The sequence below is a fragment of the Cucurbita pepo genome, unplaced genomic scaffold (assembly GCF_002806865.2).
Source record: "Cucurbita pepo subsp. pepo cultivar mu-cu-16 unplaced genomic scaffold, ASM280686v2 Cp4.1_scaffold000179, whole genome shotgun sequence".
Taxonomy (NCBI): domain Eukaryota; kingdom Viridiplantae; phylum Streptophyta; class Magnoliopsida; order Cucurbitales; family Cucurbitaceae; genus Cucurbita; species Cucurbita pepo.
Window position 1 is genome coordinate 187,959 of NW_019646452.1, and position 7,515 is coordinate 195,473.

The 7,515-nt window shown below is 31.3% G+C and overlaps 1 long non-coding RNA gene across 1 annotated transcript; it reads right to left on the bottom strand.

The window, feature by feature from the left end:
• Nucleotides 1-5,079: 5,079 nt before the first annotated feature.
• LOC111784276 lies at nt 5,080-7,218 on the bottom strand. Its single transcript, XR_002813508.1, has 3 exons — nt 6,964-7,218; nt 6,804-6,885; nt 5,080-5,222 (listed from the first exon to the last, which is right to left on the bottom strand). It is a non-coding gene; the product is annotated as an uncharacterized LOC111784276 (long non-coding RNA).
• Between the last annotated feature and the right edge of the window lie 297 nt (nt 7,219-7,515).

A 7,515-nucleotide genomic window follows, 5' to 3' on the forward strand; every position in this document is an offset into this window, starting at 1 on the left:
ATCCGGATAGAATTTGATTGGTGAAGAGTATTAACTTTTTATTTTTTTTACTTGAGAAATATTTTTCATATTATATTATGATACTCATTTTATTTCAAACCAATATCAATCAAATTGACCCTTGTGGTGAATTAGAGACGTCGCAACATTATTTCACCTGATTTCCAAACTTTCCAACTTTGCTTTCTGAATGTTTGTTTTATGAACAACAAGTTGAAGTTAAAGATATGTTCGGTATGTCAAGACATATATCTTCTATTACCATATTAGAGTTTTGAATTTTCTACCAAATATTTTAGGCTCAAAATAATATTTTCTTTTTATTTCTTTAAGGTAAAACAAAACACAGATTCATAAACAAAACTTTCAATCGAAGATCATCACATATTAGTTATGTGTATCTTTGATGTCTAAGTCATTCCTCTTTGGTAACCTCCACCATATCTTGTATATGGTGGAATAAATATATTAATTGTGATATATTTATAAATTTTATACAATTATAATAATTTATTAATAAAACAATAAAAAAAATAAAAACTGATTTATGTATAAATTAATTATTACACTGTAATACTTAATTAATTGTTATTAATTACGTTTTTTTTTTATATTTGAATCAATTAATTATAATTTTGATTTATGATATATTAATTAATGAGCTAAAAAACATTAGTCCAATAATCCACGTAATTAATTATAATTCTTGAAAATAAAAAAAAAATCCTAAATAACCATGGTACTTAACATATTATTAACTAATTAATTAATAATTTTAATTAAAGAAGTAATTTATTTATTTAATAACTATTTTATCAAATTAAATTAAACATATATATTTAAAACAAATTATTGTTGATTTATTATTATAATTAATTAAATAAGTTTATTAAAAATAAATTTAGAGATGGAAAAAAAGAGGACGGATATGGATTTACATTATGGATGAACTGTAAACAAAAATTAAAACTGTGAAAAAAACTTAGTTTTAAATATTCATATCGAATTCAAATAAATTTATAATCTTACTTAATCGTATAGATTAAATTAGGTTGATTGAATTTTTTGAACACATGTAAAAATTATGATTTTTTTTCTCAATTAAATGTATTTGGTATATTAAGAAACCAAAAAAATACTAATAATCTAATAATTAATCATAAAATCTAACCAAGATGATTGATAATTATTTAAATAGTTGAGATATGAAGAACAGAGTTTCAATATCAAAGAGGAGTGGAAGAAGCGTAGGAGTTTCGAGATTTTGAATGAATCCATTGTTGTCTTTCATTATACATTGGAAATGAGTGAAAAAAGATTCAATGTTTGGGAGATGAAAATGGAAGGTTGTATTGTGGTCAAACCTTACCATTGGTCCTATTTTTGGAATTGAGAAGCGATTGTTATATTTTTAGCTCAGATGAATTTTTAATGGACGACCACTAAGGATCGGTTTAGCAAACTGAAATATGTGGGACTGGATCCGGGTAAGGGCAAACCACCCAGATAGACCCTTCTTCTTTATTTCCGTTTTTTTTCTTTTTTTTTCTTTTTTCTTTTCCTCCATTCTTTTATCGAGAACCATCTGTCTCACTGTTTTCTTGTTTTGTTTTCCTCACTTGTTCTGTGGTTGTCGGATTTTGTCGTCCTTGTTGGTATAGGTCGGAACTATGGTTGTTTTCTTCAACAAAGTCATAGATCGTTCTCTCGCGAACCTTGGATCTAGAGCTCCAGTTCTTCCAGCGAACCTGGGTCTTTTATTTTTGCACATCTCTTTAGAAGCTAAGACTAAATGTTTGTTTGTGATAATTTATTTGTACAAAAGACGGGACGAACAAGTTAGGAGATTTCACTAGGAAGGATTCAGAGTAGCAAGTCTTAATGGCTCTAACAATGAAGAGATAACACCTTGACAAAGTTGATTTTCTTGCTCTCTCTAGTAAGACTTCTCTCCATAAATTATTACTAGTCACTTAAAAAAATTATCAACGGTAAATAATAAAATTTTAAAATAAGTATAAAAAAATTAATCCGTTACGAACCACTAGTATCCATCTCATCATCCATCTCATCATCCATCAACCACTTATACAAACCTACTCGACCAACTAATTTATATATTCATTATTATTTATCAAAAACAAAATTTATATTATTTATTATTCAAAAAAAATTTGATTTTTTTTAAATTTATATCATTTATTACCCAAAACAATATCGGATTTTCTTATTAAAATAATATGTTTTTTTATACATTTAATTAATATTTAATTATTTTGCTTCAAATTTTTGGTTCATATAAACCGACACTAAACCACAACTCTCCAAATTGAGATATTTGTTTAAAAAAAAATGGTATATTTATACATGATGAGTGGATTGAGATTATAAATTGAAAAAAATCACAATATTTACAATTTATATACGAATAGACTCTAAAAATTTAGAAGTTAACATTATTTTCTTTATAAAATATAAAATTTATATGATAGAATATTTAGTAAGTTAACAAATTTAAAAAAGATATTATATTATTTTTTCTAATTTTTTTTATGAATTTTAATGACTTAATATGAAATTATATAAATTTATGATGAATTATTTCAGTATATATATATTTTTTGTTTAGTTTTTTTAATAATATTTTATTATTTTTAATAAATTTTAAATTTCTTTTGAAGTGTACATATATAGATTAATATCTATCACATTATATATAAATTAAATTATTCAAATGCAATTTTTAAAATATTTATTTATTATTTATTTTTCATATATACAACAATCCTTTATAAAAAAAAAATATTTATGAAACTTATAAAAATTGAAGATAGTTATATTGTTTTGGTATTGTAAACTTATAAAATAGGCATTGTTTAGCGTGGTAAACTTATAAAATAGGCAAAGACTTGCCAAATAGGCCGGTTAAACTTATAAAAAATATTTATTTACTAATTATGACATTTTTTTTAGGTGGTAAATTTATGATTTTGATTAATGGAACTAACTAAACTTATGGTCCAAATGTTTGAGTTGGAGATTTCATATCATTATCGACCATACAGACTAAAAAATGAGAATGACTGTGGATTTCAAAATTTTGATAATGCTCATAGTATGACAAATCCACATCATAGGTTGTTTGGATTCTTAAACATTTTTGAAAATATTAAAATTGGTCGAGGGGATTTGAGATCCCTCCATTCATGACATTAAATTTTCTCCATTCGTACCAGTATAGATTTACTCGTTGTTCTCTTGATTTAATTTGTAAATACATATATAAGTAATTTATACCTACAATATTTTATATAAAAAAAAACGGAGTNAATTTTCTCCATTCGTACCAGTATAGATTTACTCGTTGTTCTCTTGATTTAATTTGTAAATACATATATAAGTAATTTATACCTACAATATTTTATATAAAAAAAAACGGAGTAATTTTAGCACACTATCAAAATTTCTCCAACCAAAACTTTAACAATGGTTTTAATTTTGTCACACAAAATATCACTTTTCTACCAATTGTTATGTCAATAAATATATTTTCTAAAATAAATATATTTTAATATAAAATAAACTTCAAACAAATGTCTTTAATTTTGTCACAAAAAAAAATGTCTATTTATAGAAGTAATATGATTTTTTTTTTTTGGAAAAAACATAATGCACAATCATTTTCACATAATTGTGATAATGAGTTGCGCATGGGCTATGTCTCCTAGTGAATTAGGCCATAAAATTAAAATGCATGGACTTTGGACGTTTGGACTAGTGAATTAGGCCATAAAATTAAAGTTCAAAGCTCATAGCAAAGCAGGGACAAGTAGATTGGGTCATAAAATTAAAGCTGGATCAATTCGTGGGCTGCCATTACCATTGACTAGTAATTACTATGATTATTATGAGGCCGTCAATTAAAAAGTTTCTATAATTCATTCAATTTTAGTTTATATAAAATTAATATAATAACGTAGTATTTGAAAATTGCAATTAAAAAAAGAATTTGAGTTATAATACAAAATATTTATAGTTAAAAGAGTATTTTATATATTTTTTAAATCCACATGTATTTAGAATAAAAAATAAATAGAGTGGTTGTTTTGAGCTGTCTTCATACCTCGGACCAATTCGTTGGGTTATAATGAATTTGGTTGCCTTGATGCCCGAACCTATTCGTTGGGTTCTACCCTTTATTTGTCATTTGATTTAACCTATTTTTGCACCATAGATTTGTTTTAGTACTATGTTATCCAACCAGATTAATTTGGTATTCATGTTAGCTACGTGTGTTAAGTAGCGTCGGGCTAAATATAGTAAATTTGGTATTCATGCTATGGATCGTGTGAGATCTATGATTAATTATTTGGTTATTTTTTAGCTTATAATTCAATCTCCTGTTCCTAAACCAAAATTAAAATCCTCTATTCCTAAAGCAACAAATTTAAACAACCCTATTCGTAAAACAAATTTAAAATCTCTTGTTCTTAAAACAACAAACTTAAAATCACATGTTCTTACAACAAACCGAAAATCAACTATTCCTAGATCAAACATAAAATGACTTGTTTGTAGAACAAACTTAAATTTCCTATTCGTAGAACAAACTTAAATTTCCTATTCGTAGAACAAACTTAAATTCCCTAGTCACAGAACAAACATAAAAATCTCTGTTCTTAGAACAAACTTAAAATCCTAGAACAAACTTAAAATATCAATTCTCTTTGTAGAACAAACTTGAAATCTTCTGTTCTTAAAACAAACCTAAGATTTTCGGTTATCAATATTATTTCCTTGTTGTATTGAGAACAAGCTCTTCACGAAAAAATAGCGTCAAACATGTCTTGATTTTTTTTCTTTTTGTGTCATGACCTGATTTTCGAGGCTTCGAAAAGCCGAGTCGTGACTAAAAAGACAAATCGAAAACAAACAAAAATAAAATAAAATAAAAAGAAAAAGGCTTTGAAAAGCCGAGTCGTGACTAAAAAGACAAATCGAAAACAAACAAAAATAAAATAAAATAAAAGAAAAGTGAAATAAAAAGATAAAATCAAATAAAATTAAAATGTTCCAAAAGAGGATTTTAAGTTTACAAAAAGGAAATAAAATACAAATATAAAAAGGAATTCCCAAAAGACTCCAAAAAAGAGATTGACGCTCCGGAACGACCCCCACTGTGACCGCACAGCTCTCCAACGCTCCTCCACCTTGACCGACACCTGACAAAAAGGAAGGTAGAAAGGAATGAGTATAAAAATTATACTCAGTAAGCCACCTACTTGTAGGCTCTCTTCGCATCCGAATTTAACAGGTTCCCACGGTTTCCTAATTCGGTTCTAGGACACCTAGTTCTAATCTTAGCCCCTTGAAGCTTGCCCCTTGGGTTTCACCAGTTCATCGTCCTCTCATTAATTGCCTAGAGGTTCCTTATGCCAAGCTAATATGGTCGGTATCTCTTTATGAGGTGCTACCTCTACATGGCTATCTAGGACTACATGGTAACTAGGCTAGGGGTGTGCTGAATACCCCTACGCCCATACAGTCCCCCTATGGGGGGCGCGACCCAACCCGTTCCCATGCAGCTAATGGGCTGTACGACGTGGGGACACATTTCCCATGCGAAATGGCTACGAGAAGTAAGGACTGATCAGGGACCCTTGGTCCTCCCACGAAGCTATAGATACCGTTCTCACGCTAGTAATCTATGAACACTCCGAGGTACCTTCTTGCCGTGGTAAACCGCTAAGTTCCTAGGGGAAAATTAAATTTGGCTGGAGCGACATATCGCTCCTAACAATAATTCCCTAAGTTTATCATAGAAATGGGCCCTATCAATTAACAGAGTATGCATGCAATCGTCTTCTAACATCATACTATATAATTCATGCAAACTAGGCATACCGACTCAACGGGGCGATGACCTCCATCAAGCACCCAGAGCACGAAGGTCGCGCTCAATGGGGCGAATTCGTCCATCAAGCACCCGAAACACGGAATACACAATTCCAACATAAATTAAATGCATGCACATACAGCGGGAACTTAAAAGCATACAAGCAACACTTAGATAATACACCCAATACACTCATAGCAATCAATCCGGCTAATATTTTACAATGAGAGCTAATCTGAAGCAAAATTACTAGCATGCATGCAATCCAAGCGAATCCTACAAGTATTTCTTCCTAAATACTGGGTGGTGACTTACCTGGTTGACGCGTGCCTTTTTTGCTAGCGTTTCTTTGCACGTGAGGTGTCCAAAAATACTAATTTCTTTAAATTAGGTCCCTATTTACGTAAAAACAGTATTAGAACTAGAACCGAGACAAAAAACGGGCAAACAAAAAGCAACCGGGCCAAATTGGCCGTTCCACGCGCGCGGGAAGGCGCCAGTCGCAGGCTGTACGCACGCTTGACACGCGCGCCCGCTTCCGCGTAGTCGCCGGTCGGCTCGGCTTGCATTTGCGGTTCGGCCCGGCTTGCAGGCGACACGTGTCGACGCCTCGCTGGAGCTGCGTTGCTCCAGCCGATGGTCGACGCGTGTCCGGCGCCTGTCGCTTCCCTCCGCCGGTCGCCGGTCGCCCTTTGTTCTTTTCTTTTCTTTCTTCTTTCTTCTCTGTCCTCTGAAAACAGAAACACAGTCCTCTTTTCCAATTTTCATATCTTTCAATTCATAGATCGGATCGATATGATTCCTTCGACAAAGTTCTAGATCGTGTTACGGGCTACATCCTAGTATTTTTTTTTTGTAATTTTTGCTTGACTACCGGACGAGTTAAGAACGTCGGAAGTTCGCTCACCGTTCTCGGACGACTCTCGGATCTCCGCCTTCGGGTTGAGGTCTCGGTCAAACTTCTTCAAAGATCTTGTAGAGAGTTGTTCCTAAATGAATGTATCAAGATTTCAGAGCTTGATTCACAAAGAAAAACTGTAGATCTAAGAAAACGTTCAAGATCTTACCTCGCGGATTTTTCTGATTTCTTGATGAAAATGGGACTCCGGCCACCCGCATTCTCTTTTCCCTTCCAAGAAAGGCTCCTTGCATCATGATCTTGATCGGAGTAGACTCCGACAGTAGTTTTCGATGAGTCTTTCGGCCGTTCATTCTTCCTCCTCTCTCTAACCCTTTTCTCTCACTATTTTTCTTTTGCAGGACGGTTGATAGGGTTTCATTTGAACCCCTCAAGTGGTTGGAGGGGCAACTTACCTATTTGCCCCTCTCTAGACTTTTCCTGTATTTTTTTTTTTTCTATTTCTATTTCTCTTTCTTTGGGTATTACATTTTCACTCCTCAACCCTGTTTATCATCTTTTTTTTCTTTTTCTCTCTCTCCTCACCATTACAAACCCTAGGTGACTTTATTATTATTATTTTTTTTTGTCTCTACTTGTACCTTCTTTAATGATTGTCGGATACATGACCACTCTAATGGCGGTTAATATCTTTTTTCTCTCTCTCCTCGTCATTACAAATACTAAGTGGCTTCAATCTTTTTTTTTTTTTTTTTTTTTT